We start from the raw sequence: 14,260 nt of genomic DNA, 5'->3' as shown, positions 1-14,260 counted from the left end.
TCTGTCCAGAAGTGGATCAGTTACTCACTTGAAAGAGCAGGATGGAGGCAGGTGGGCAGAGACTGATTAGAGTTTCCAGCAGCCTCAGTAGCCTTCTGGCTACCACCGAATGTGAAAGGCTTATCACAGGATGGCCATCCTGTCTGAAAACTCCCAGAATATACCACAAAGGCTGATAAACTTTCTCTTGCAGACACAGCTGAATATTTACAGGTTCAGTTTTGCTGCAGATGGTTTTTAGCAATTGGGTGTTAGGGCTCTGACTATTTGGAAAGGGGTAAGTCATTAAGTTGTAAAAATCAATGTAACTGCAAAAGAAAAATTTGGAAGTTGGCCATGAACTTTTCTCAGCGGAGATTTAGAGATTTTTAGTTGTAAAAATAAATAACTGGTTTGTATGGATGTTGTTTTGAACCACATTTTTAAAAAATAAACTTTGTAGCAAAAGTGAGAAGCACCAGAGTAAACAGCCTTGTAAGACTCACACTGTTAGACTTTCAGATTTGGTAGCTTTCCAACCACAAAACTTCAGTAGATTTTTGGGGGATTTTCTTTTGACAGCAGAAAAAGTAGTGCATGATTGTGTGTTGTTGCTGTTTTTCTATTTTTACAAATGTATTAAGATTCACCCCCTTCTAAATAAAAATAATTTAAAGATGACAGCATCAGGCTGCACGGATTCTTTTCTTCACCAGAGAAAGGGAAGCTGGTCAGAGTTGATTATACGACAGAAAAAGCCAAATACAGACCAAGAAAAGTTCAACATGCATATGTATTCACTGAGTCGGTACTTAGCAGAGCCCTGTTTCGCAGCCTGTTGAGTTGCCAGTTTTTTTGGAATATGTCCATATTAGTCTTACACATCTAGAGACTAAATATTATTTAAAAATCAGTTCAAGCTCAGTCCATACATAGGTATGCATTTACTTTGTTTAGGCCATTTTGACTCATTATACTTTGACCAAGGGTATTTCATGATGATGAAATAATGTTCTATCTAAAGCTCCCTGTGTCATTTTATAGCCTAACTATACTTTAAACTTTTCCACAACTTTATCCCTGAGCTGTCTGCTTTGTTTCTTGGTCTTCATTATGTTTGTTCACGGTTCTTTAACAAACCCCTGAGGCATTCAGAGAACAGTTGGATTTAAACTGAGATATGCTGAGATTAAATTGCACACAGTGGGATGCTATTTGTTTTAGAGACTTCCTGAAGACATTTGGTTGCAATGGATTTCATTCAAGGGTATCAAAGTAAACTCACTTTTCAGATTTTTATTTCTAGTAGTAAAATTATGAAAAAAAAAGCACCTTAATTTTTTTTGCTTTGTTTTTGTTTTTTTTACAATTAGAAACTAAGTCTGTCATTCATTTCATTCAGGTCACTTTACTCTTTATTCTAATAAGTCTCTAAGATTTGTTAGAGAACTTTAGTGAATGAACAGCATCAGGGAGACTAAAAACACAACCAACATGTTATGGATATAGTTATTGAAGTTTAAAACAAGGTAAGCTTAAGAAAAGGTCTCCCAACATGCATGTTTTTAGACAATGAGAGAGAACCCACAGATATACACATGTGAATTCCACACAAAAGGGGATAAACCTCCTGGCTGCCAGGCAACTGTGCAGAAAAGGGCATCATGCAGGCCTTTGGTTTTAAGGAAAAGCAAATGACTCTGTGTTGGATGGATAATTAAACACTGTGTTGACAAGGTTTATAAAGTAACACTGCATCCTCACAGCTTTATCCTAGCAGTCACACGCTTTTCTATCAACACGGAGCTTTGGTTAACACATTCAGAACCATGCAGTGCAGATGTTCTCGCTGTCATTTTTCACTATCTGAAAGACACAAAAGTAAAACTAGATGGTTTTAAGATTAAACTAGATTTTGTGTTTCTGCCTAACAATGACATACTTGAAATGACCTATGTATATTGTTCTTTTTTTAATAAAAAGCCTCTATTCAAAAATTGCACAAAGCAACTAACCAAATGAAATTGCCCTTTTTATCTGTATTGTCTTCTTTTAATGAGTGTAGAGCTCTGGGGTATGTAACCATAGTCTAAAGCGCTTTGTAATACTGTTCTGTATTTCTTCAATATTTTTAGATTTATTGTAGCAGAGGTGACACATCTCTGAAGCAGCCACTTTGTGCACATTCGCTTAAAGTTTTGTCATATTAAGCTGAAATCTACACTCATTTTCACATTTCAATCAAAATGTGTTTGATCCCGGTACAGGTCTTATGAATTTAATAAGGTCTGTTAGCTTTCAGGTCTTCCAAGCTTTAAGAACAGTGGATATTTAGAAGAATGAGTTAAAAATACACTTTTGTTCCTTAGACTGCGTGAAAAACAGCTTTTCTACAAGCCGCTTAGACTATATTATTATTTTCTTGTGTCATCTCACATCACATAAACACCCGAAAAACTTGCCCTTAATGATTGATATAAGCCAATAAATGTTACATTATTAAGATAAGGTTTTGTCACCATGAAAAACTGCTTATCTTGTTCAGACAAGTTGCTATAATGTATGAAATTGCAGTCATGCTCATGCAATCAGTGTGTTTAATATGTCATTTGGTGCAGACACTGTCATGAAGAAAAATTTGGCTTAATTATGAGTTGATATTATAGCAATATTCAACAGTCAGACTTTTTTATGGTGCTGCTATAATACAAACTTTTTAATGTTGAGGTAAAAGATGTATTTAGAAAACAGCCAGTGACTGGAATCAGCTGATTTGCAACTGTTCAGCCCCTGACTGATAGCTCAGGTAAAACTCAAATATGCTGTTTATCTTTTTAAAACAGTTAACACATGATATCCAAGCCCTACATCATGACTTTTTAGTGTGGAAGCTTTTACTACAGAAAGAAAACTCAAGACTAGCACTTAAATACTGTGGAGACGCGATTGTGGCCTACAAACCAGGTAAATACAATCAACATAATGAAGAGCATCTGGGGGAGAATCTAAGCAGGGACTGAGGGAAGGCTGAATAATGGGCACAGGAGAAACTGAATCAAACACACATGATCTATCTAACCAGAAGCTAAGAACTAACACTAACACAAGAAACTAAACCAAAATGCAGGGAACAGAATAAACTAATATGGAGAAACATTATTAAGACTAAAACACGTAACTACAAACACAAGAGAGAACAAAATCACAGCTGGTGGATCATGACAGTCTGAGCAGGGATCAAAATGTTGGAAGTGATTTACAAAAAATCAATTTGATACAGCATGATATGAGCAATGTCTGCAGTTCATTAAGGAAGCTAGAAAACAAAAGACAGAAAGACTTTCAAACAGATAACAGGCCGAAGGACTCACTGCAAAGTTGTTCTCTCAACATTACAAGCTTTCAACTTCTGTCTGCTATAATACAATTATTTTTGATATGTTATCCTTTTTTGTAAAGGCTTATTATTTTAGGGGTCATATTACCAAGAAAATTCACACATAAACAGCTGTTTTAATAATGTTTACCTTTCTTAATCATTAATATAATAATAAATACTTGTCAAATGTGAACTACATAACCATTTTGTCTTTCATTTAAAATGTGCTTTTAATACAAATAATTAATGACAACTGTGGTGTAAGAAAGCTAGACATTTGTTTTTCAATGGGTTTTTCATTGTATAGTTGGAGACTGGTTAAAATTGGCTGGAATCAGTATTGGCTGCAAAAAGATAAGACATTAGCCAGAAAGCTGGAGCAGTTCAGAATTTTAAAATAATCTCCAATTATATATTAAAGCAAGATCAGAAATATATCTCCTGTTATTTAGAAAATTGCACTCTGATCTATAATTTCCCATGCTCTCACAAATCACTCTGTACAATGTGGCTGCAAATCCTTCATACATTTTCAAATGTATATTTTATGACAAAAAGAGAGCAAACAAATACCGTTGGGATAATCCTTTTTTTTTTTTTTGATGTCGTGTAGAAAGCCAGTGTGTGTTGGGACTGCCTGCGCTATTGATTTCTGGTGTTAGTTCACATCAACAGAAAACCAAAAACCTTGAACCATGCAGTCTGTCACTGCGTTCACATCCCCCCTTCATTGTTCCTCAATTATTGATCAGATGTCGGCTTGTTAATTAAGACATGACCGCTGCCGGGTAGTTGTGCGGTCAGTGCTGCACATCTGCAGGGCTGCAGCAGGGCCTGGGAATAAGAGGCAGTTAATCTATAAGTGCTAATGTGCTATTTATCTCGCCCCACCCCAATGTCATTTTTCTCCTTTTTTTTTCCTTTACAAATCTGTCTGTCATTTTTTTGTATCCTCTTACTTTGTCTTTTAGGTGGTATTTAGGTGTTGTGTAACAATACCTCAAAGGAGCAAATGTAAAGAGCTTTTAGGAATACTCTTAATATAATTATTATAACGCAAAAATTAGAGTAAAATTATAAATGCCATTCGAGTATAGAAAAAATTGCAATTAAGGTATAAAAAAGCATTAAATGCACATTTTTAAACGCAGGTTCATTATGCAAAATTTGACTTGTACTGATAATTGGCTCTTAATACTAATCAATTAAATGTGTTAAATATGATTAAATACATATAAAAATGTACATTTTGTATCAAAACCAGTGTCCTGATTAAGAACTAATTTAAAAGTTTAACATAAAGGCTAATTCATCTGAAGGAGAAGTTAAGCATGAAAATGAATTGACAACATTAAACTTTTGGAAGGACAAAGTATTTTCCAATTTTGCTTTATGGTTTACATAACATTAGGATGCCTAAACCTTAAGTGGAAATACGTATGGTGCTCTCCTTGTGATAACCATGAATAAGAGATATAAAGTCATTGAGCAACTGTTTCTACTGCTAGATGATATTATCTAATTTAACCAACATTATAACACCTAAATCTTACCAAATTCAGAAGTAGCAACCATGCAATGGAGCTCTAAAGTTAGAAAGTTTTATTATATGGCCATTTATTTATCATTAAAACTAAATATACATTTTAAAAATGTTTAAATTGTTACACGGTAACTAACGCCTAGTGTGTCTAATAAATTGCAATAGTAAAGGTCATTATGTTACTTTACTATTTTTTGCAACTAGTCTTACACATTTTACCATCTTTCTACAAAGCTACAATAGAAAGTACTAGAAAAAATAAATATATAAATGCAGGTTTTTATACTACAAAAATGAATGTCAACAAAACTCCGGGCTTGAATATATTTAAGGTTGTTTTATTCCCTGCTGACTTGTTACAATCAGATGTTTAAGATGAGTTACACCTAAAGACCAAAAACATTATTCCATCAGGAATTTCCCTCTTTGGAATACATGGTAAACTTTAAATTTTTATTTTTTTTAAATAGGTTTAAGACAGAATTTGAGACATTTTACTTGTGTTTTTGTGCTTCCAATGTTCCCCTCAGGCCACAAAATTTGCATTTCCCACTGTGATGGCTTTCTCAATATCCTAATAGCACTACATTACAGATTTCAGATTTCAGTGCTCAATGTTGCACTTTAAAGGAAACCTAAATTTCTACATAGCTTTGCCAGAGAATTCACATTATGTCCTTAACACCTCACATAGTCATACACGGTATCTAGATGCTGAGGATATTTACATATTCACAGGATCCACTGTGGGATTTCAGAAAACTCAGTGACACTCAGCACATCTCCTGTATAATGTCCTCCCGCATTTCTTTCCCTTGTTTTAACTACTGTCATATATATAACCTTCAATCTGGATGCGTTACCATCCATCCAGCCTTTACAGGTCATCCTTATTCTTCCTTTCAAGCTTGTTAGTTTATAATGCAAGACAGAATGCAGCAAGAGGACAGCAATCAATATTCCTCCTGAGTGTTTGTAAAGGATGTTGTTTAGAACTGTGATGGAAATTTTGTTCATTCTTATCTGAGTTTCATTCCCACACCGAAGCCTTTGACACTTTGAGAAGAATTGGGGTTTAACCTGGCTTTGCAAAGTAATGCAAAAAGTTGGATTATAGGGTTTTTGAAACAATGATGTGTCACTATAACATCCAGCCAGTCAGTGTGTCTGAGTTGTTCACATGGCCTTCCTATGAACGTTTTCTAGCAGTCTGGAAGGACAGAGTAGGACACTCATTCTGAGCCAAACAAAAAATTATTTTTTTGATGACAACATTTATAAACAAAAGAGTAATATTTGCTAGAAAATACAAAATGATTCAATTCAATTTTTATCCTTGAAAAATGAAAATGTCGATGAGAAAGTATTTTTAACATTTACTTTTAGAAGTGGTACTAAATACTAAATACTGGTGGTATTTTTTAGTAATTGATCATTTGATTTCTATATAAGTTCAGTCCATTTACCATTTTGATTTCTATTAAATATTCAGTGTGGATTCAGAATTTGATTACAAAATGGACACTTTGCTTTATTAAATAAATACTTATAGACATAAGTATTTTTATTATAAGTTTATATATTGAATAATGTGTTTTGTTTTGTTTTTTACTAGAAAATTGGTGTGCAATCTAAGAAAACACATTTAAATGCTTGGTAAAACTTGGATTTGACTTGGAAACTTGGATTTGACTTGGAAAATATGCCAATATTCTTCTGTTTTTTTAGTTGGGTTGCTTCTGATTAAAGTAATTTCTTATATCCTATGCATCTTTTTTTTCAGAACTTCATATATGGAGTGTTATGGCAGCTTATTTTGCAAAATTTTAGCTATGTCTTAGATTTAGTGTTTGGATTCTCACTCCTCCAATTGGCTCAGACACTGTAGGAAAAAAGAAATCTCAGATTTCTTAGCCATGGCCAAGAATGTATGGGATGGCTCCCACTGCATATACTCTTGAGCAGAAATACCAAGTGACCACAAAATAGACACAAGTATTTGAGACACAAATGTATGAGTTCACAGAAAAGGAACAAATATATGTATGGTTGTTAAAATAGTAGATCAGGTAAATTTTTTTGTCATATATAACACCATTATATGCATTATAACAACCTATTAGTTAAATATTAATTAGCTGGTCTGCTGGCTCAGCTAGGTAGCTCCAGTTAGTTACTCAAAAATTATGCAGCTCAGCTCGTCACCTCCTTAAAAATCTTGTCAGCTTCATGAAAGAAATAGGAGTTGCTCCTTTCCTTGCCACATTATGAATACTCATAATTTTTTGTTTGTTTTTGTTGCAGGAATATTTAGATTTAAATATTCAAATTTGGGTTTTTTTAAGCATTGGGAAAAGCTTTAGCCTGCTTTCAGCCAGCTGACTACTTAGAAACAGATAGCAATAGACTAATTTGACACTTTTTCTGAAATGTCATTAGAAGGACTTTAAACAGTAGAAAGTGTATGACAAAAATTTCAAGGTTTTGAAACTGTAACATTTTTAGGCCTTGGTATAGCCTGAAACATCTATAAGGACTCTAACACAAGCAGGACTTCGGTATTTTGTTGAAAATAGTGGTACATATAAATCTAATATTTTTCACTAAAAAGCTTTGGGAAAGTATCAGCTGGTGCCTGTGGTTCCTTTAGGGCCAGCTTTTTAAACCTAATTCTCACTGCTATATTCTTTGTAGAAGAAGAGGCTTTCTTTCATAGTAAAATATATGCAAACTGTGCAGAGAGGAGGTTTTAAGTTCGTTTAAATTGTTTAAGCATATAGTATGTTTATTTTAAAAATTTGTTTTAACATTTTAGAGCAAAACAAAATGTAAAACCAGATATTTAAATGTCCAAGTTCGATACAGTTTTGTGACGTTAGTGTTTATTAATTTATTAGCTGCGTGATCAAAATCTGATTTTAAAAACCTTTTAAACAAAGTGAGCTCAGGCTTAAATCTGAAATAATAAATACGAGACGTAGCACAGGTTTCACTCTTCTTTCCTCTGTCAGACTTGCCCTTTATATCACCACAGAAGGAAAACACAAACTGTACACATACACACTCCCACACACACACACACACCACTTTTTGGCTCGTATTCAGGTTCTCACATGCAGCACGCACATACCCAATCCTCTAAGCTCATGCCCTGTGAACCATGACAGCTGTAGCCAGCTTGATTGACAGAGTTTCAAAGTCAGGTTCAAGTGCAGGTTCACATGACTCCGGTGTTGCTTTGCTTCCACCGTAAGTTTTCTCTGCAGCTCCTCCGTCATCTGATCACTTATCTTCCACCAGATGTCTGTCACATGCTGTGATGTTTTCTGCCAGTCATCTCCCAGCCTCCAGTGTTTAATTAGTGCTCATTAAGGGACGGGCTTTCTTTGTAAATAATATATGGGTGCCAGAGAAAGTACATCGACGTAAGCTGTCTCTGAAGAGGAAGCAGCCATGAATTGTAAAATCATCAAGTTGTTCGTTGGCTGCAGTTGTTCTGTGATCAAGGTTTTCTCGAAGTGAAGCAGACAAGCTTGTTAACGGTTAGTACTGTATGTCCCTCCATGAGTTTATGAGGGTGTTTACTCACTAATGAAGTGACAAACTTATTCCCATCATGTTCCAAAATTGAAATACTTTCCATGCGGCTTGTATTTTCAATCTTGCTGCTGAAGAGTCTGTAGTAGGCAGGGTTGCATTCAGAAATCCTCAGAATTTTATCTTAACATATTATTTCGTTTTCTTGCTGATTTCTCGAGGGCTCCCTTGCCTTCTCAGCTGCCTACATTACCTCACAAATAATACAACCCTCCACTGCGATCGCTGGGGAAGGATTAGGGTCTTAGACATTGGAATACTGTACGACTACATCAAGGATCTACTCAATAATAGATCCTGTCATTGAAACACATCACAGGCTTTCGAGGGCAGGGCCCGGAGCTATGCAAATTTAGGTTTCATTTTGCTGCGGGAGAAAATTGGAGCAGGGGGAATTAACTTGTGATCCATTCCTAATATTTCTGCAATAATTTGGCGAGCTCAGGCGGGGCTACTTTATATGTCGATGGGGGACTCAAACAATTTGTTTGATATGGCGTTACACCACCAAGGAAGATAAAATTGGCCACAACACGGAGCGACAAAAACAAACCTAATCGGACTCTTCAATTTCACGGTAACAGACCTTGCTGTAATGAGGTGACTCTCCCTTCTCGTCTCAACACCATCCGCAATGTTAAAGTAGGCAATGCAAAGAGGAGCTGTCAAGCCTTTTGTGAAATTTAGGTTTATTTCTTTTCTTAATATATACCTTTGATGATGGAAAGTATCAAACAGGCACCATAACTGACAAAAACAAACTGTAGTGTACATAGACTAAAACCAAGGAGTGCATAACTGTGAACTGGAAGAAAACGAACACAAAGTTTTTATATTTATGTGAGATGCTTGTTTATTCAGCCTTCTGCTGCACCACCATATTTTACCTTGGACACGATGTTTTGGGGTTTTTTAGCGTAATATGGCATGTTTGTAGTTTCTTATAGGACACCTGATGGAAGAACTTCTTTCTTTCTGGTTTCTTCTTGCCAATTTTCCTGAAGCTAGATTTATTCAGTTAACAGTTCTTCCACCTGAGCAGTTGATCTCTGCAGCTCCTCTAGAGTTGCCATGGGCCATTTGGTCATCTCTTGGAAGGTTTGACTGATGTAATGCTCTTCATATAATTGGCTGATGGATTGAACACTTCTCAAATAGATCTTCATGGTTCATGGAATATTGTTTAGTAACCTGACTACTCACCTCTCCAGAGTTCAATCCCTGATCTGTCTGCTGTATTTCAGGCTGTTTGATTAATAAACCTCTAATGTCTTTATAGGGATGTGGTATTTATACAGAGATCAAATTCACAGTCTTTTTGAGACATTTGGAATGTATTTAGGGTATTAGAGTAAAGAGAGATAAACCCTTGATAAACACCCCATTTTTCACATTTTTATTTCTTTATAAATAATGCATGTGTAGATTTACTCCTATGTTGTAGTAATGCACTACTTTGTGTTGATTGAAATAAAACCATTTAGGTATAACATGACTCAGCATGAAAAAGATCTAGTGCAGTGCTTTTCAATTCCAGTCCTCAGGCCCCCCTGCTCTGCATGTTTTAGATGTGCCTCTATTCCAGAACATCTGATTCAAATGATTGCATGACCATCAAGTGCTGCAGAAACCTGTTGATCACCCATAGATTCAATCCAGGTGTGTAGCAGAAGGGAAACACCTAAAACATGTAGGGCAGGGAGGCCTGAGGACTGGAATTGAGAAACACTGATCTAGTGGATCATTTTTTAAGAAAATGTATTTAACCACATGACCATAGATGAGATGGTCATGAGCTTTGGGTCATGACCGAAAGAACGAGATCGCGGATACAAGCGGCCGAAATGGGTTTTCTCCGTAGGGTGGCTGGGCTCTCCCTTAGAGATAGGGTGAGAAGCTCAGTCATCCGGGAGGGACTCAGAGTAGAGCCGCTGCTCCTTCACATCGAGAGGAGCCAGTTGAGGTGGCTCGGGCATCTGGTCAGGATGCCTCCTGGACGCCTCCCTGGTGAGGTGTTCCGGGCACGTCCCACCGGGAGGAGGCCCCGGGGAAGACCCAGGACACGCTGGAGGGACTATGTCTCTCGGCTGGCCTGGGAACGCCTCGGGATTCCCCCGGAGGAGCTAGAAGAAGTGGCTGGGGAGAGGGAAGTCTGGGCCTCCCTTCTGAAGCTGCTACCCCCGCGACCCGACCTCGGATAAGCGGAAGAAGATGGATGGATGGATGGATGGATTTAACCACATTGGACATTTCTGTGATTAGGGTAATTAGGTAAATAATGTCTATTGATTACACTTTAAAAATTTAATATTTGTAACCATAAAGCAAATTCAGATGATATCAATTTTTAACCAGCAAACTTTGGAGTGGTTTGCAGCGAGAATCAGGAATCGTCTCTGTTGGTGTTAGGGTGCTGATCGTCCTCATTGGGTCCAGAATAAAGCAAATGGGACTTTAACAGAAAGGTGGATGTTTGGGAGACACGCTTTTCAAAAGATTCAAAGATGTGCAAATTCTCTGTTTATTTCTCAAAGAAAATTAAGTGAACCTACCATCAAATTTAGAAATGCAAATCAAGCTCTACTGTGCAATCTATATTAAAAAATGGGATAAAATTGCAACATTGCCCACAGTTTGTTTTTGTCTAACTAATTCTAATTATTAAACAAATCTAAACCAAGTTCTTTAGTCTCTGTTGATCTGAAGAGAAAAACTGTTGATCATTATCATTCCATCACCTGTGAGTTGTGGTTTCCATGGTGGGGCTTTGTGCACTGTGTTTGGTACTAGTGATGGGAGTAGTATCAAACACAGTATTAACATGAACACAGGATTTGTTCCATTCAAAGAACCATTTAAATTATCCGTGTTTGAAACTGTTTGTTTTTGTAAGAGGAAGCCATTTTATCCCTAATATAGTTTTATCGAAGCTTAGAGAGCCACGTTTTTGTACAGTAATCTATGTTATTAATGGAAAAAATGGTTTTGTATATATATTTCATTGGATTATAACTCTCAGTGCATTTTGCTGGAATCATGAAGCCATACAAATGCTGGGAAAGATGAACATGTCATCTATCCCTTTTTAGAGAGCTTTTGTCCTGGATTTCTTCAGATCAGGACAGTGTGTGATGACTTTAGACATTTTTTAGCCTGCTTCATGTTGTCTGACAGATACTATTGAGTTGATTCCTTGATTGGTTAGTCAGTACCAGTGTGGTTAAATATGGTGGATTGCATTAATTCATGATTCAACAAGTAAGGGTTTGCTATTGTTTTTGTCTTTGTTGTTGTTTTGTTTTGGTAGGATTTTGTCTTTTTTTTATGAGCTCCATCACATAAGTTAAAAATATTTTTAAAAAACGCATTGTAAGGATGTACAGTAAGTATGTTTTCAGAGCACTTATTTACATCATCAAAACATTTAAACAAGGATATATATATATATTAAAGATAAACTCTTGATAAACAGAGAAATGTTCTCTGAGATTTTGACTCATAAAATTATACTGATGTTGCTAATGGAAAAACAAAATGCAGAAGCAAGCCAGCTTAAACTTTCAGTAGATGTTCAAGAGCACCTTTTAATTCTGAAACTGATTTTGTTGCCTCCATAGCCTTCATGTGCTACAGTGCTTTTGCTTTCTTTTTGAGACAAAAGCATCACTCTGTTACCCAGTAGGAGTTGGCAAGTTACTCTAGTTTGTCCAAGGAAACACACTGGCACTCTAAAACTTCAGCAAGGTTAAAGTTGTGCTCACCAGCCTTGATCTCTTCATATCTTTCAAAGCAATCACTGCTTAGCATATCTGAGCCTCTGCAAAGTGTCTGGTTGAGAAAAGTTTCAGGAAAACTCAGTATGTATTTATTCAGCATGGAAGCACATTACAAGCTCTGACCATGGGTGACTTGTTCGAGGGAGTAGGTGAGATACGGACCTGAGGGAAGCTGTTTCGCTCATTCTTATCAGTCAGAGAAGCGGCCATGGGTTGAATCTCTAGAGAAAAAAAATACTGTCAATGTCAAAATGGCCATATTAGTTTTTTTAAAAAGCAATTGTCTCCGTAAATATTGTAACCTTGAGACAAAAAGTTTGAGACAACACATTTCAGTTAATATAACATAATTCTTTTACATAACTGTTACTCTTCCCTATTTGTCTTTATCCATGAAGATTAAAAAAGAAGTCATCATGTGTGATTCATCTCTGAGGAAGGTTAGGTAGACAAATCTTTCCACAGTTGTAAAAAGAAGAATGAATTTCCATAAAAAATTATCTGAGGGAGATAGAGAAACCAAGTTAAATTCAGTATGCAACATTTCCTGTCAACTTAGCTGAAATGTGAAGATAAAAAGCTTATATGGTCAAATAAAAAATTTTAATTGTTGCACTTTGACACTTTAGAGCCAAATATTTAAATATTTGGGTATTCCTTTATTCATAAATATGAACTAAATTATTACAAAGATCTTTCTATGTTTGTTTTTCTGACTTAACTGTACAGTGGGATTTCTTATATACGTAAATGTCACCCTCTGCTACCCCTTACTATTGCAGAAAACACTCTTTTGGGTGGGGGATTTGATCAGATAGATTAAAGGTTTAAACTGTGTTTAAATACAGAGTGGGCCCTCAGTGTTTGATGGAATTAGGAACCACAGCTCCTCTTCTCCAGTTTTGGAGGTACAGTCAATAAGGCCCCAGGATGTTCAACTGGATTTTCACATTTGAATTATCTAGTGTTAAAAAATACATTGGTCTTAAATTATCTACTTATGATGTTTTTGACTCTTACCTTGTGGCCTTAGGCTAAATTTAGCCTAAGGCTAACCACACAACACACAATAATTTTGTGTTTCTTGACACAACTATTGTGTCAAGAAAGAGTTTATTCAGTAATTTCTAAATGTTTAATTTGTAATAAATTAGTGGCATTGGTGTCCAATATAATTTAAGAAAACATATTTTTTAAATCATACACATCTGTGTTTTCCTGGGAGCTCAGCGTACGTGTAGTCTGGAGGTTAGCACATAGAAAGTTTTCTTGAACTGCTAGCTCTCTGGTCTATTTTTTGTAGTGTCTTAAATCAGGGAGTTTATGATCTATCACAAGGACGAAACATTGTGTTTGACACTGGGAGCCATTTAACAAGCTGCTAAGTAGCTAACAGCCAGCTGGTAGGCGGGAGAAGACAAAGGACACCTCTGCTGTCTTCTTCAAAATATCTTCACAAACTCAACACAAATGTCACCTCGGTTGTCTAAATGAATTTGTCCAGTTTTGCATCTGTAGCACAAAAACTTGCAGGATACCTGTTAGGATAAGAAAAACAAGTTGCATTGCATCTTAATTTTCCATAATATGATTAAACAATATGATTACTAGGTGAAGCATCTCCTGTTTACTTCAAGGAGTTTTTTAAATTGAAATAGAAAGGAACTATTTTTCATTTTGGTCCTTATTCTACCTGCTTTGCTACACAGTTCCAAACCAGTCACCTGGCAGCCGCTCCTGGTGGATGTTAAATGAAAGAAAGGCTGTCATAGTCTGTGCATTGTGCCAGTCCATTTAAGTATGCCTATTGGTCCCCCTGAAAATTGATAAAAACCTGGATTTTCATCAGTCAAAGAAATCCCCCCAGATGCCCCAGAGCAGCATGAAAAGTGGAATGTTTCAGCTTTGGGGTGTTGTGTTCGGATGATATGCAGTGGTAATACACACCACAAAACACTTTTGTATTTAGGCCAAAACTGTAAATTT

At 36.1% G+C, this 14,260-nt stretch overlaps 1 protein-coding gene across 5 annotated transcripts in view; it reads left to right on the top strand.

The window, feature by feature from the left end:
- The window catches only part of LOC102229933 (netrin-G1-like), a 64,729-nt gene that overhangs the window by 29,094 nt on the left and 21,375 nt on the right, over nt 1–14,260 (top strand). The window lies entirely within an intron of this gene.

The sequence above is a fragment of the Xiphophorus maculatus genome, chromosome 6 (genome assembly GCF_002775205.1).
Source record: "Xiphophorus maculatus strain JP 163 A chromosome 6, X_maculatus-5.0-male, whole genome shotgun sequence".
Taxonomy (NCBI): domain Eukaryota; kingdom Metazoa; phylum Chordata; class Actinopteri; order Cyprinodontiformes; family Poeciliidae; genus Xiphophorus; species Xiphophorus maculatus.
The sequence above is the reverse complement of the archived record's forward strand: the minus strand, read 5'-3'. Positions and strand labels throughout refer to the sequence as shown.